The 13,208-nt window shown below is 35.9% G+C and overlaps 1 protein-coding gene across 1 annotated transcript in view; it reads right to left on the bottom strand.

Annotated features, from left to right (window-relative positions):
• LOC103026697 (adhesion G protein-coupled receptor F5) overlaps positions 1–9,826 on the bottom strand; it is a 44,430-nt gene extending 34,604 nt beyond the window's left edge. The window contains exons 1-2 of the mRNA XM_049480842.1: positions 9,777–9,826; positions 9,475–9,513 (exon numbers count right to left, since the gene is read on the bottom strand). The gene's annotated coding sequence lies outside the window, so the exon portion shown is untranslated. The remainder of the gene's footprint in view (positions 1–9,474; positions 9,514–9,776) is intronic.
• Between the last annotated feature and the right edge of the window lie 3,382 nt (positions 9,827–13,208).

Here is a 13,208-nt window from a genome sequence, read left to right as displayed (position 1 = left end):
ACAGATTCACAGACTGTCCTGTAATGCTCTCAGGATGTTCGGTATATGTCACTTAGGAACTTCATGATTTAAAGTAAAGGGAAAGTGCTGTAAATAACTTTGCACAGCTTTAAAAGGAGCTGTTACACATACTTCACCATGGACTGATCCGGTGAGTCAGGTATGTTATATGGTCACCCTGGGGTCCTCAGAGCTAAACACAGTGAAATGAGGCTAGGTGGGTGACTGGAGCGTGGGGGACTGATATTTTGAGTAGTTGCGGCTTGTTGTCTTCTCAGTTGGGTATCCTGCTTTTAAACATGTAAACCGTAGCTCGTACTAGGTGGTCTTACTTCTCTTACAGTGGGGATGGGCGCAGGTTTCCTGAAAGAAGAGTGAATTGTAGTACGCTGTTACAACAGTGAGGAGGATACGGCGCGAGACTGTGAGCCTCTCTCACAACCAAGTATGTACAACAGCTGAGCTCAATCACCACAGCTCGCTGGGCGTGGCTACCCGCGCAAGCTCGTTTGTGGGCAGAAAAAAGGCGGACGTTGACACTGTATGGCAAGCCAACTAAGCCAAAACGTGTGGGAAAGAAACGCCTCCACGCGTAAAAATATGACGTGTCCACACGTAAAAAAATCACGTGTACAGGCGGTAAAACTGTTCGTGTATACACGTTTTGGCATCTAACATCCAATCGGTAAACGCGCCTATGCATACATTTGCATTGTAATAAGGCAGCCTGACAACACATGATGTCATGCAACGTATTGTATTCCATATTCATAAGACGCTTACGTGGGTTACAACGCAGTGTCTACGTATGGCAAGCCAACTAAGCCAAAACGTGTGGGAAAGAAACGCCTCCACGCGTAAAAATATGACGTGTCCACACGTAAAAAAATCATGTGTTGACAGATAAAGACGTTATCTTTTTACGTGTACAGACGTAATCTTTTTACGTGTGGAGGCGTAAATTTATGCCGTCTGTACATCACGTGCTTTTTTTCACCTGTACAGACGTGAATATATTACGTGTACAGACGTAAAAAATTAACGTCTTGGGATTTACTGTCCATCTCAAAAAGCCGCAGTTGCAATATGCAGCCTGTAGAATCCGTGTATCATTCGTTCATTTGATATTCAATTGAGAATCAAAATCGGAAAATTAAAAAACCAATTCGTTTTTTCGTTTTTTCGTTTTTGAATATAATACCAAAAAACGAATAACGGCTTGTATTTTGTATTTTTATTTGGTTATCCAAACAAAAATTGGAAATTTAAAAAACGGACCAGGAGCCGAATTTGATTTTGATTTTGAACTTGACCCATTTGTGTGCCCCGGAAGTTACTGATTTGTTTATTCTTGGTGGGTTTCTGTTGCGCGGGAGTTCACTGCAGTGTTATCTACACAGTCTGTATTGCTGTAGGCTTTGGATGGAGTTGAGGATGGAGAGTTTTATCTTGTTCAGAGGAACTAAACGCGTTGCAGTGAAAGAAGACGATATGACAACAGAAAATACATGTCTTTTTCGCTTAAGGTCGTGTTGAACACAGAACCTTCTAACACTCATTGCAGAACATCGCTGGATCCCCATTTGCTGCAACGTGCACGAAATCTCTTCATGCGTCTTACCACCTTCAAAAAGATCTTTAATTAGGCCAGAATGTGGTTCCAGTCCGGCCATGCTGCCTACAGCAATACAGACTGTGTAGATAACACTGCAGTGAACTCCCGCGCAACAGAAACCCACCAAGAATAAACAAATCAGTAACTTCCGGGGCACACAAATGGGTCAAGTTCAAAATCAAAATCAAATTCGGCTCCTGGTCCGTTTTTTAAATTTCCAATTTTTGTTTGGATAACCAAATAAAAATACAAAATACAAGCCGTTATTCGTTTTTTGGTATTATATTCAAAAACGAAAAAACGAAAAAACGAATTGGTTTTTTAATTTTCCGATTTTGATTCTCAATTGAATATCAAATGAACGAATGATACACGGATTTCCGGGGCACACAAATGGATCAAGTTCAAAATCAAAATCAAATTCGGCTCCTCAATCCGTGTATCATTCGTTCATTTGATATTCAATTGAGAATCAAAATCGGAAAATTAAAAAACCAATTCGTTTTTTCGTTTTTTCGTTTTTGAATATAATACCAAAAAACGAATAACGGCTTGTATTTTGTATTTTTATTTGGTTATCCAAACAAAAATTGGAAATTTAAAAAACGGACCAGGAGCCGAATTTGATTTTGATTTTGAACTTGACCCATTTGTGTGCCCCGGAAGTTACTGATTTGTTTATTCTTGGTGGGTTTCTGTTGCGCGGGAGTTCACTGCAGTGTTATCTACACAGTCTGTATTGCTGTAGGCAGCATGGCCGGACTGGAACCACATTCTGGCCTAATTAAAGATCTTTTTGAAGGTGGTAAGACGCATGAAGAGATTTCGTGCACGTTGCAGCAAATGGGGATCCAGCGATGTTCTGCAATGAGTGTTAGAAGGTTCTGTGTTCAACACGACCTTAAGCGAAAAAGACATGTATTTTCTGTTGTCATATCGTCTTCTTTCACTGCAACGCGTTTAGTTCCTCTGAACAAGATAAAACTCTCCATCCTCAACTCCATCCAAAGCCTACAGCAATACAGACTGTGTAGATAACACTGCAGTGAACTCCCGCGCAACAGAAACCCACCAAGAATAAACAAATCAGTAACTTCCGGGGCACACAAATGGGTCAAGTTCAAAATCAAAATCAAATTCGGCTCCTGGTCCGTTTTTTAAATTTCCAATTTTTGTTTGGATAACCAAATAAAAATACAAAATACAAGCCGTTATTCGTTTTTTGGTATTATATTCAAAAACGAAAAAACGAAAAAACGAATTGGTTTTTTAATTTTCCGATTTTGATTCTCAATTGAATATCAAATGAACGAATGATACACGGATTCTGTAGATGGCAACATTTACTGAGCTGTAGAAGCAGTCTTAATATGCCTGTACAACACCTCATATCTGCTAGGACAGATTAAAATGTGGATAAACAAGTATTTTTAATGCCACAGTGCCCTACTCAGGGAACATAACATTCCCTACATTAACACACAAGAAATATAACTATTATTGCTAGGTGTAAGACAGATCCCACAGGGAAAGTCATATTAAGTCAAGTCGTATTATAGCGGCACAATTAACACTAAAGCAAGGCTGTTATTAAAAATGTTAGGTCTAAAAAAAAAAAAAAAAAAAATGAACTACAATCAATATAAACACAATATTTCAGTCCTAACTGTCCACACTTAAAGTCTTAACTTTTAAAATGTTATACTTTTAAATTGTAATGCTTTTTTAAGCCCTAGTAAACAACATTCGGTGTTCAGCCACTGAATTTAGTAAATTTAGAGTCACAATTTCTCTGTATCTTTTATTAGTTTCTTTTACATTTTTATTGTCCTAAAGCAAATCAAAATGACAAAATAACCATAGATTATTGTGCAGATGACTAGTACTACAAAAACTAATAATAATAATAACAATAATAATAATAATAATAATAATAATAATAATAATAATAATAATAATAACAATAATATGACTAATATATACACTATGAATTGCATTTTAATAAAATAGACATCCAAAGTATACAATACAAATAATGCTATATTAAAATATAGCTTTTTTAAACTGTTTTAGCATTCTCTGTTTTATAGATGTGAAGTGTTTTTATTGTCTTTTTTTCGTTTTGAGCGCACGCCCTCCCCCCCCAGAGGATGGCGAGAAACCCGTATGTAATTTACTGTAATTTAATGTAATTTATTTAGAGCTAACAAGTACTGAAAGCAATGGCAGGGCGAAGATTTAGATTGCTTCAGGAAAACTTTAACAGAATTGCAGGGTAAACACTATGGATATAAAATGGCGGGGGTTACATCATGTGAAATAGGGGGTACATCATAGACACATGATTACAACGTTTCAGTTATGTGGACCTTGCGTGCAGAGTGTGTATGAGTATGTATGGGGCTATGTCACGGTACGTAGACACTGCGTTGTAACCCACGTAAGCGTCTTATGAATATGGAATACAATACGTTGCATGACATCATGTGTTGTCAGGCTGCCTTATTACAATGCAAATGTATGCATAGGCGCGTTTACCGATTGGATGTTAGATGCCAAAACGTGTATACACGAACAGTTTTACCGCCTGTACACGTGATTTTTTTACGTGTGGAGGCGTTTCTTTCCCACACGTTTTGGCTTAGTTGGCTTGCCATATCTACGTACCGTGACATAGCCCCATACATACTCATACACACTCTGCACGCAAGGTCCACATAACTGAAACGTTGTAATCATGTGTCTATGATGTACCCCCTATTTCACATGATGTAACCCCCGCCATTATATATCCATAGTGTTTACCCTGCCTTTAGGTCAGTGCAATCATGGCTCTGCAAAATTTTCTGTTGAGTTGTAGAACAGTTTTTGCTGACTGCACAAGGCTTGCAATGTCAGATCATGTTCAATCAGATGCTGAGCACATACTGACAAGGTTCCCTGAGTAGGGCACTGTGGCATTAAAAATACTTGTTTATCCACATTTTAATCTGTCCTAGCAGATATGAGGTGTTGTACAGGCATATTAAGACTGCTTCTACAGCTCAGTAAATGTTGCCATCTACAGGCTGCATATTGCAACTGCGGCTTTTTGAGATGGACAGTAAATCCCAAGACGTTAATTTTTTACGTCTGTACACGTAATATATCCACGTCTGTACAGGTGAAAAAAGCACGTGATGTACAGACGTCTGACGTTGGCGTGTTGACAATTCAGCGGGTGGTTCATTCGGTCGGAAGCCTTTCCAGGATAAGGATAAAATGAATAAACAGATTTATTTTGTCTCCATAATAGTGCTGCTATCGTGTTTTTTATACCAGCAGGAGCAGCAACTTCAGGCACAGTACTCTAGGTTAGTTCAAATTCGCCAATCGAACGTGCTTGTCCTGAAGCAACTGTATCCACGGCTCATTTTTCCTGCTTTTCGGTTATTTTGAGAGGGTACTGACTGCAGCCTGCAGGAAGGCGGAGTTGGACGTCCAGTGCGTCCAGCTCCGCCCACTTTGTTAGCGTCATGCCGTCCAGTCCCTCCCACTTTGTCAGCATCGTGTCTTAGCTCCGCCTCTGAACGGAAGTAAACAATGTACAGGGCAGTTAGTGGTCTTTAAATATAATGTGCCGCGTCGTCCGGCTTAAATACAGTGTATACACTACAAGCTTGCGAGACTGACAAAGTGGGTGGGTCTAACTCCGCCTTCCCGCAGGCTGCAGTCAGTAGTAGATGGTTATTTTTCTTCTTTTGCTGCTGTTGTTGAGGAACGCCTTCTCAGCTTCCTGTAATTGGTCCGAAAGTTTGGTCCGAAAGAAAAGCGCTTTCACACTGCAGACGAACCGGACCATGGTTCAGAAGATCCGGACCGAGACCACCTCTCGTAGTCGGACCAAAATCCTTTCACACCTGCTACTTTGGATCGGACCAAACTGAAAAGTCCGAATGTCCGGACCAAACGAGGCAGGTGTGAAAGTACGCAAGATGCTGGAGCTTCAGCATTTCCTGTAAGGTACCGCTATATACCTATCTTTCTTAAACATGCTTTTCCTTACATAAATAACTTACATGAATTTGCTATCCCACCTTAAATGCTGCTTATTTACCAGTCCGCCTCAAATGCTGCTGTGGCTGTTTTTTTTTTTTTTTTGGCGCTTTTAAGGTGGACCAGAACATTCAAATGGGAATCCACGTTCTATTTTATATGGACTGTTTGTGATTTCTGCACGACCTAAGCAGAAATGTGTAGAACTCTTAAAACACCTCATCATCTACTATAGTCTATGTTTTAACGTGAAGAAAATTGTTTGAATGCAGGGAAACTGTTAAGGTGGAACAGATGTGTTTTAGGGCAGAAGGGAAATGTGAACAAGAAACTAAAAGCTTCATACGCTGCAGTAGACCTAAATGAGGAATTAGTTAACTTACTTAGAAGAGTAGTTTTACAGTAAACTGGTGTATTACCAATTTTTAGGGTGAGACTTATTTTCTATCTTTTTATTAGGCTACTTTGAAAATTAACATTAGCCAAGCTTTTTAAAAGGCATTAGCCAAGCTATATAAATGCATTGCTACTTCTCTATCACATTCTGTAGTAAATAAATATGTTCAGAACCCTGTACGTTTTATTCTGTGTACATTTGACTTCTAAAAATCACTGGATCCTCTGAATTACAAGATAGTTTAAGATGCTAGCTTAAGCTAATGCTACAGCCCAGCTGCAGGGTTTGGCCAGCCAATCTCCAGCCATATGTTTACAGCATATTACACACAGCTGATGCAACTAATGAACTAACTGCCCTCACTGAGGAGAGCTAAGAGTGTCACAGCAGGAAATCACTAAAACAGGACAGAATTACTCCAGAACCAGCTTCAAACACTGTAGCAAGTTTTACCATTTACTGTCTTTATTATGTAGTTAAAATAAATTAGAAATGTTTGGTGTTTCCGGCTTGTTATTTTAGTGCGTTAAGCTACGTTAAGATTTGTCCTTATAATGGTTTATTGGAAGAAAAAAAACACAATTAAGCCTTCTTATATTAGGTATTTTAGACTCTATGGTTCTTTAGTTAGCTAGCTTTAGCTTTGTGGTTCTGGAATAACTGTCAGGATGTTTTTTTCTCCTACATCACTCAGCACGCCTCACCAAGCTAACGCTTTTCTAATTACTACCCTTAAATAATCTCGAAATTCAGTCTTAATTTTTTTAACCACATTAATTTTTTCCATTTACCAGAACCTCTTAGACACAGAACCCCTAACAGTCTACACTGCTCAACATTACTGACAGAGTTTTCACCTGTTTACTTGAATGATCTGAGAGCTGAGAGCTGGCAGCTGATGGCAAAGCTGCATGAGCGGGGGTTCAAACCGGGGGATTTAACGACCTCCCGCTCATAGTGGCAGTACTTTAGACCGCTGGGCCACTTGGCACCCCCTCGGTCAGGTTGTTGAGTCTATTTTAACCTGACCAAATAGTGCTTGTGTGAAAATGTCCTTACTTTCATTCAAGAACTGGGCTAGCATCTTTAGATGTGTTTTGCTAAAGTCCAGACTTTCTATTAATGTTTTGCACCTCGTGATAAACCCTCTGTACACCACTGTGCACTCTTAAAATTGCTTCAAATAGTTTGAGATAACTTGTCTAATTACTTTTGAGCACATGAAATGAGGAGGAGCTTTATAGGATATTTTTGTTTAATATTCACTGTAAAAATTAAATACTACTCTTTTGACGACTTGACAAATTAATATTCTGCATAACCAAACTGCGTAGTGGTCCTAAAGTAAAGGAAAGGACTGCTACATGGACAGGCATTTATATTTATATTCTTTTCCAGTTTCCAGAAAATACATTTTAAAAGATTAAAAATTACAGTTCTGAATCATGTTCATACAGCTTGAGCTTTTGTCCTTTATAGGCTTTACATTACTTTTATACTTTAAGTAGTTTTAAAACCAGTTTGTTTACTCTTTTATACTTGAATAAAAAGTTTTTTTTTAAACCCTAGTATTTATACTTCTACCTAAATAATGATTTTTTTTACACCTTTGGTGTGCAAAGGATTCACAAATAAATATTTGTTTCATAACAAATATAATAAATATTTTTTTATTCACTTAATTAGTTTTAAGTTGATCTGTTCCAATTCATTAGCTCACAAGAAAAATGGGTGGGTTCAGATAAAAGGTGTTTGTTAGTTGTCTATGTCTATAGCCATTAATGTGAAGCATTGGAGACTTTTATTCATTATGGGCCTCAGCACTCTGTATTCCTGCTAAAAACAGAAAAAGTAGCACCCTTATTTGATGATTAGGGGTGGGTGATATGGCATTATAATTTAGTGTATAATATTGTTTACAATATTCAAAAAAATGATATAAAGAAATGAAAAATGCTACATATTATTGTATGGCACACCCCCACTGTATGGTTATATGCTTGGTTTCATACATTTGTAGAAATGGGACACTTGAATCCAGTTATTAAAATGCATGCCAATGCTTTTTTTTCCATATAGTTTATCTGATATTGGTTTGAATTAGATGGAAACTATTTCCTGTATCTTCCTTAGCCAGAAATACTTTGGAAATGTTCATAAAATTCTATAATCAATTCAATAAAAAAAATAAAAGCACATTTTTGTTAGTTTTGTTTTGTGAATATATATGGGTGTTTTTTAGAATTTTCCCCCAACTTTACTTCATACATTTTATAATGAATAGAAAATACCAAATGTTTTTAGGGTCACAATTTTTCAGAGCTGTAACCATATGTATGTCTATTTTAATTACATTTGTATATATTTCTCAAAGGATGTATGTGTTCAAACTTGTCACAGTTCACCCTCTTTAAAATGAATAATCAGTTCCCAAAAATGACATTCCCTCTTGAATGACTTCAGATTATAGTGTCACCTTTTTAACCTAAGTTTTTTTGTAATATTGGGATTTGTCAGGCTCAACATTTGAATTGCAATTTTTTTTTGCTAAACACCATGTGCTGATACTGTCTTAGCTAAATATGGAATTGTCTAAAAATCAACCCTGATCTGAAGGTATGTCATTATAGATTAAGGTCTTGACTGTTTAGTTTTTTATTCTTCACAAAATGGGTTATTACTTTTTGTCAACAATGTCAGACACAATAAAAATAATCTGTATTTATTCTATTTAATATGTATTTATTGAGGTTTTAAATCATTATATTCTATTTTACTTTATACTGATGTACTTCTTTAGTAGATCTAACATCATACAACATTTACTTTTAGTCAAAATAGAAATAAGTACCGGTAATGTTTTTATTATTTACCGAACACATTTTTATATTAAGAGACTATTAATTTAATAACTTAGCAGCACTGAAGAAACACATTTTAAGCAAATTAATTTAAAACAAACAAATCTTCCTCACATGGTGAATAAAATATAAAAAATGAAAAACAAATTAGAGGTAAATAGATCCATATTGTATTGAAACATGGGTTGTCCCTTCAATCCTGTTATTTTTATGTCATTCATATTAAATATTCATGATGGGGAGAAATATGATATAAATGTTAAACTTTATGTTAAAGGACAGTCAGAAAAATATGTAAAAGCCTAATAAAACCTTAATTTAGCATAATTGTGGATAAAATATAGGCAGTAACTGAAAAACAACTAACAGATGAAACGATCAAAAAATCTATTTTGTTTGTTTTATGAAAAATATAACACACTGCACCCATTTAAAAATTCAATCAAATATTAAATACACAAAGAATTGTTTATCAAAACATTTGCTTTCAATATCAAAGAAAACACATTATTAGTAACATAAATCACACACACTGGCTTTTAATTGTTACTCCAAATAGCACTTACCAGTATGAGCTGCACTTTGAGTGTGTTTGCTGTTTCACTCTGAAAAAAAAAGAAAATACAACAATAAAGAGGTAGCATAGCATCATGTACAAGTACCCTCATGCGAACATCCCCTGACATCCTTAGAAATAAACAGCATTTTTTTGCACTAATTCCTTTTTTAAAGTCTGTTTAAATCAAGTGTAAAGAAGGAATCAATAACCCTTATTTTTATACCAAACCTTCTAATAAATGGATACACCACATATAACAATTTAATAATAAAATAAACATTTTAGTAAACAAATGCTAAGCAGTCTCACCGTATTGAATTAGCCAGACATCGGACATCATCAATCTGTAGCAGGTTTCCAGAAACCACACCATTTCTGTCTCACCCACATCGCATGACCTTGGAATTTTCCTGGAAGTACCAGTCTGGCCAGTTCAAGTTTGTTGAACTGGTTGCCAGACTTGGCTCTTGACCAACACTAAGTAGTGTTTTGTTTGTATTTGGTAGTTTAGAAAGTGACAAAGTGTATGACAAAACTGACCAAGCCAGACAATCTGTATTACATAAACTGGCCATCCAAATGGTTAAAAGCAGTATGGCCAGCTTACTGATAAACCAGCTACTCAATCAAAAAAAAAAAAAACACTATTAGGATTTAGACCAAAACTGAGTATCCAAAGGGCTTATCAGCATTTGGTGAACTTTTGAAAGGATAACTAGCCTTTAAACCAAAAACAGCTCAGACAATCTGAAGCTATGCACTGAAATCCTTTCAACTATGCATTTATGACTAACCATCCCTTTTAAACTAAATCTGTGTAAAAAAAAATACTATACCACCTCCAACAACAAAGATAAAGTTATAACTTCCTGCACTTCAATGAGAACGAACAGAAGGTATCATCATTGGGAATGGTTGTGACTGATACAGTAACTTATATGGAGGCCCTATCAGTTAAAGCCCAAGACTACATAAAAACGATTGGTGTCACATTTGACTAAGGTCTTAAACACAATGCTAAGCACTAAGCTTTAAACGCAGTGTTGGTAATGTCTCAAGAACAGCTTTCTAATACCTTTGGAACACAGCCAAGCTCAGAATATCTTCTTATAATAACTGATATTAGAACTTTTGCATGTATTTATTTCTTCACATCTGGACTAGTTTAAATCACTGCTGAAAGTCTTTCTAAGAATAGTATTTTATACTATTTTTTCCCAAATTCAGTGTTCAGAATATTAGCATGCGTGATGTTATCATATTACACCCAGTGTCACTGGCTACCTGTGCCATACAGAATAGTTTTTTTTTTTTTACTTTTAAATGTTAATGTGGTCTTGCTCCTCTACATCTCTGCAGCATGTTTATGAGAAAACATGTTGATAGTGCCCACCATTGAAGGCTACCTTTACATTGTGAATTGTGTTTAAGAAAGTTATAGATAAATATTATTATTATTATTATTATTATTATACAGGGCATATTTTATTGCTATCACAAAAGAAATCAGTGCATCCTTGTTTGAGGCTTTTTTTGGGCAAGCCAAAGTTATGCTTTTCTTTAAAAGAATAAACACATCTGTTCAACACAAAAGGTTCTCAAAAGAACAAACATGGTTATTTTATTGCCCCCCTTTAATTCAGAAGTGTGTAGTAGGCAGTAGATTTGGTTTATGTGGATTTCAGTTTGGGTGGTGTAGACTACAGATACTAGAACTATATGATGTGAATTTATAATAAAATAAGATTTTTAATTTCATTTGAAGATTTAAATATGGAAAGACAATTTCAAAACTTACATGAGAGTAATCAAATGATGTTACTTTAATAAAGTAATCCTTTGTATTAGGTTGCAGTTTGCATGAACTTGTTTAAATTTTTTCTAAGAGACTGACACCTTCCACAGCCAGTTGCACAACGTAATACCTAAGATTTTTTGAAGATGGCACAAGTGATAGAGTTAAAAAGTTTTAAGAAACACAACAGAGTTTTTGACTTAATGTAGAGTGTCGACAACATAGTACTAGTGCATCTCAAAAAAATTAAATACCATTGAAAAGTTACTTTATTTCAGTAATTCAGTACAAAATGTGAAACTCATATATTATATAGATGTATTAAACACATAGCGATCTATTTTAAGTGTTTATTCTTGTTTTTTTATTGTTGATGATTACGACTTACAGCCAACGAAAACCCAAAAAGTGTTTGAATATTATATTAGACCCATTGGTACTTTAGGCAGTGTGGGCATTCTATCAAGTCCTGCTGGAAAATTAAATTCGCATCTCCCTAAAAGTTGTCAGCAGTGGCAAAACACTGCACTGCACTGACTTTGGACTTGATAAAACACACTGTATCAACACCAGCAGACGTCATGTCTCTCTAAACCTTCCTAGACTCTTTTTGATTCCTTCATTTTGTTAGTTCAGAACATGCTGTCTCAAATTAGAAGAGTTAACAGAACGTTTTGAAAACCTTAACATACTGTGTGAACAAAGTGGAGTATAAATAGCATTAGCATTTCTTGATTTAACCTTTTGTAAGTTCTTTTGGTCTTAGCTTAAAAAAATGATAAAAGACTTAAATTAATTGACCATGGCTTATTTTCTGTAAAGAACCATAAACCCTTTTACATTTATATTACATACAGGGTCTCTGGGACTAGTGAAAGTATGAAAATGGTAGGTTCTGTGCACCTCAATTTTCCCTTCCTCCTCTCTTGGCCTGTGTGTGTGTGTGTGTGTGTGTGAGAGAAAGTAAAGCCAGTGTGAGCACCCATGCTGTTCCCATACAAGGTTGCAGCATTGTTTTAAAATTGGAGCATCAACACTATCGCAGCCAACACATCTAAACCAATCTTGGTGATGTGACACTATAAATAGTTCTGTCAGCAAAGTTCAAATACACAACTGATCAAGTGTGCAAAGTGATTCTCTGTTCAGACTGATTAGTTGATTCTGATGGCGATGCAGAGGAAGAAATTTCAGAATGTGAATGTGAGTCTGACACTGAGTTTGAAGAGTAGACGTACATATGCAGTAAAACACAGTGAAACTCTCATTCTTATGTGTGGTATAGCCTGGTAGGAAAATGGCCATGTTCAATGGGGCTGGGAGTTTAAATTTCTCATAAAATTCAAATTAATTATACACTACTTTTGGAAAAACTTGCTTTATTTTTACATTTACTGATTATTTTCTAGTTATGGCTTTATTACGATGCATTTCCTCATAAATGAAACAGCCACTGGGAAAGGAAATACATTCTTAAGAACTTGCCATGAGATAACAACACTCGGTGACAACCTGTTTTTAACAGGTAAAAACACATTCCTTCAGGCAGAACCTGCCCAGATTAGTCTAGTCTTGTTTTTAATCTTCGTTATATATATTTTTATCCGTAGCTTGTTTATACATTTCCCTTTATTCAGCATGCAACAAATTAAAAAGTAGTTTTAGTTTGAGTGAAAAACAATGGATGTTCAGGATTATGTATGTCACAACCTGCTAATGGTTGTACTGAGTCACGGACAGGGCTGGACTGGGGACAAAAAAATCGGCCCTGGCATTTTTGGTTTAGACTGGCCCCTCATAATTAGCGGAGCACAACTGACTTGTAGTTTATGTATGTGGGGTTACAGAGAAGCATAATGTATCATCAACATATTAAATATAAATTTAGTGTCTATTGTTAACTACAACATTTTTGTCTGCTCTTTGTAGTTCAATTGATTTTTTTT

The sequence above is a fragment of the Astyanax mexicanus genome, chromosome 1 (assembly GCF_023375975.1).
Source record: "Astyanax mexicanus isolate ESR-SI-001 chromosome 1, AstMex3_surface, whole genome shotgun sequence".
Lineage (NCBI taxonomy): Eukaryota > Metazoa > Chordata > Actinopteri > Characiformes > Acestrorhamphidae > Astyanax > Astyanax mexicanus.
This window is presented reverse-complemented; position numbering and strand designations above follow the sequence as displayed.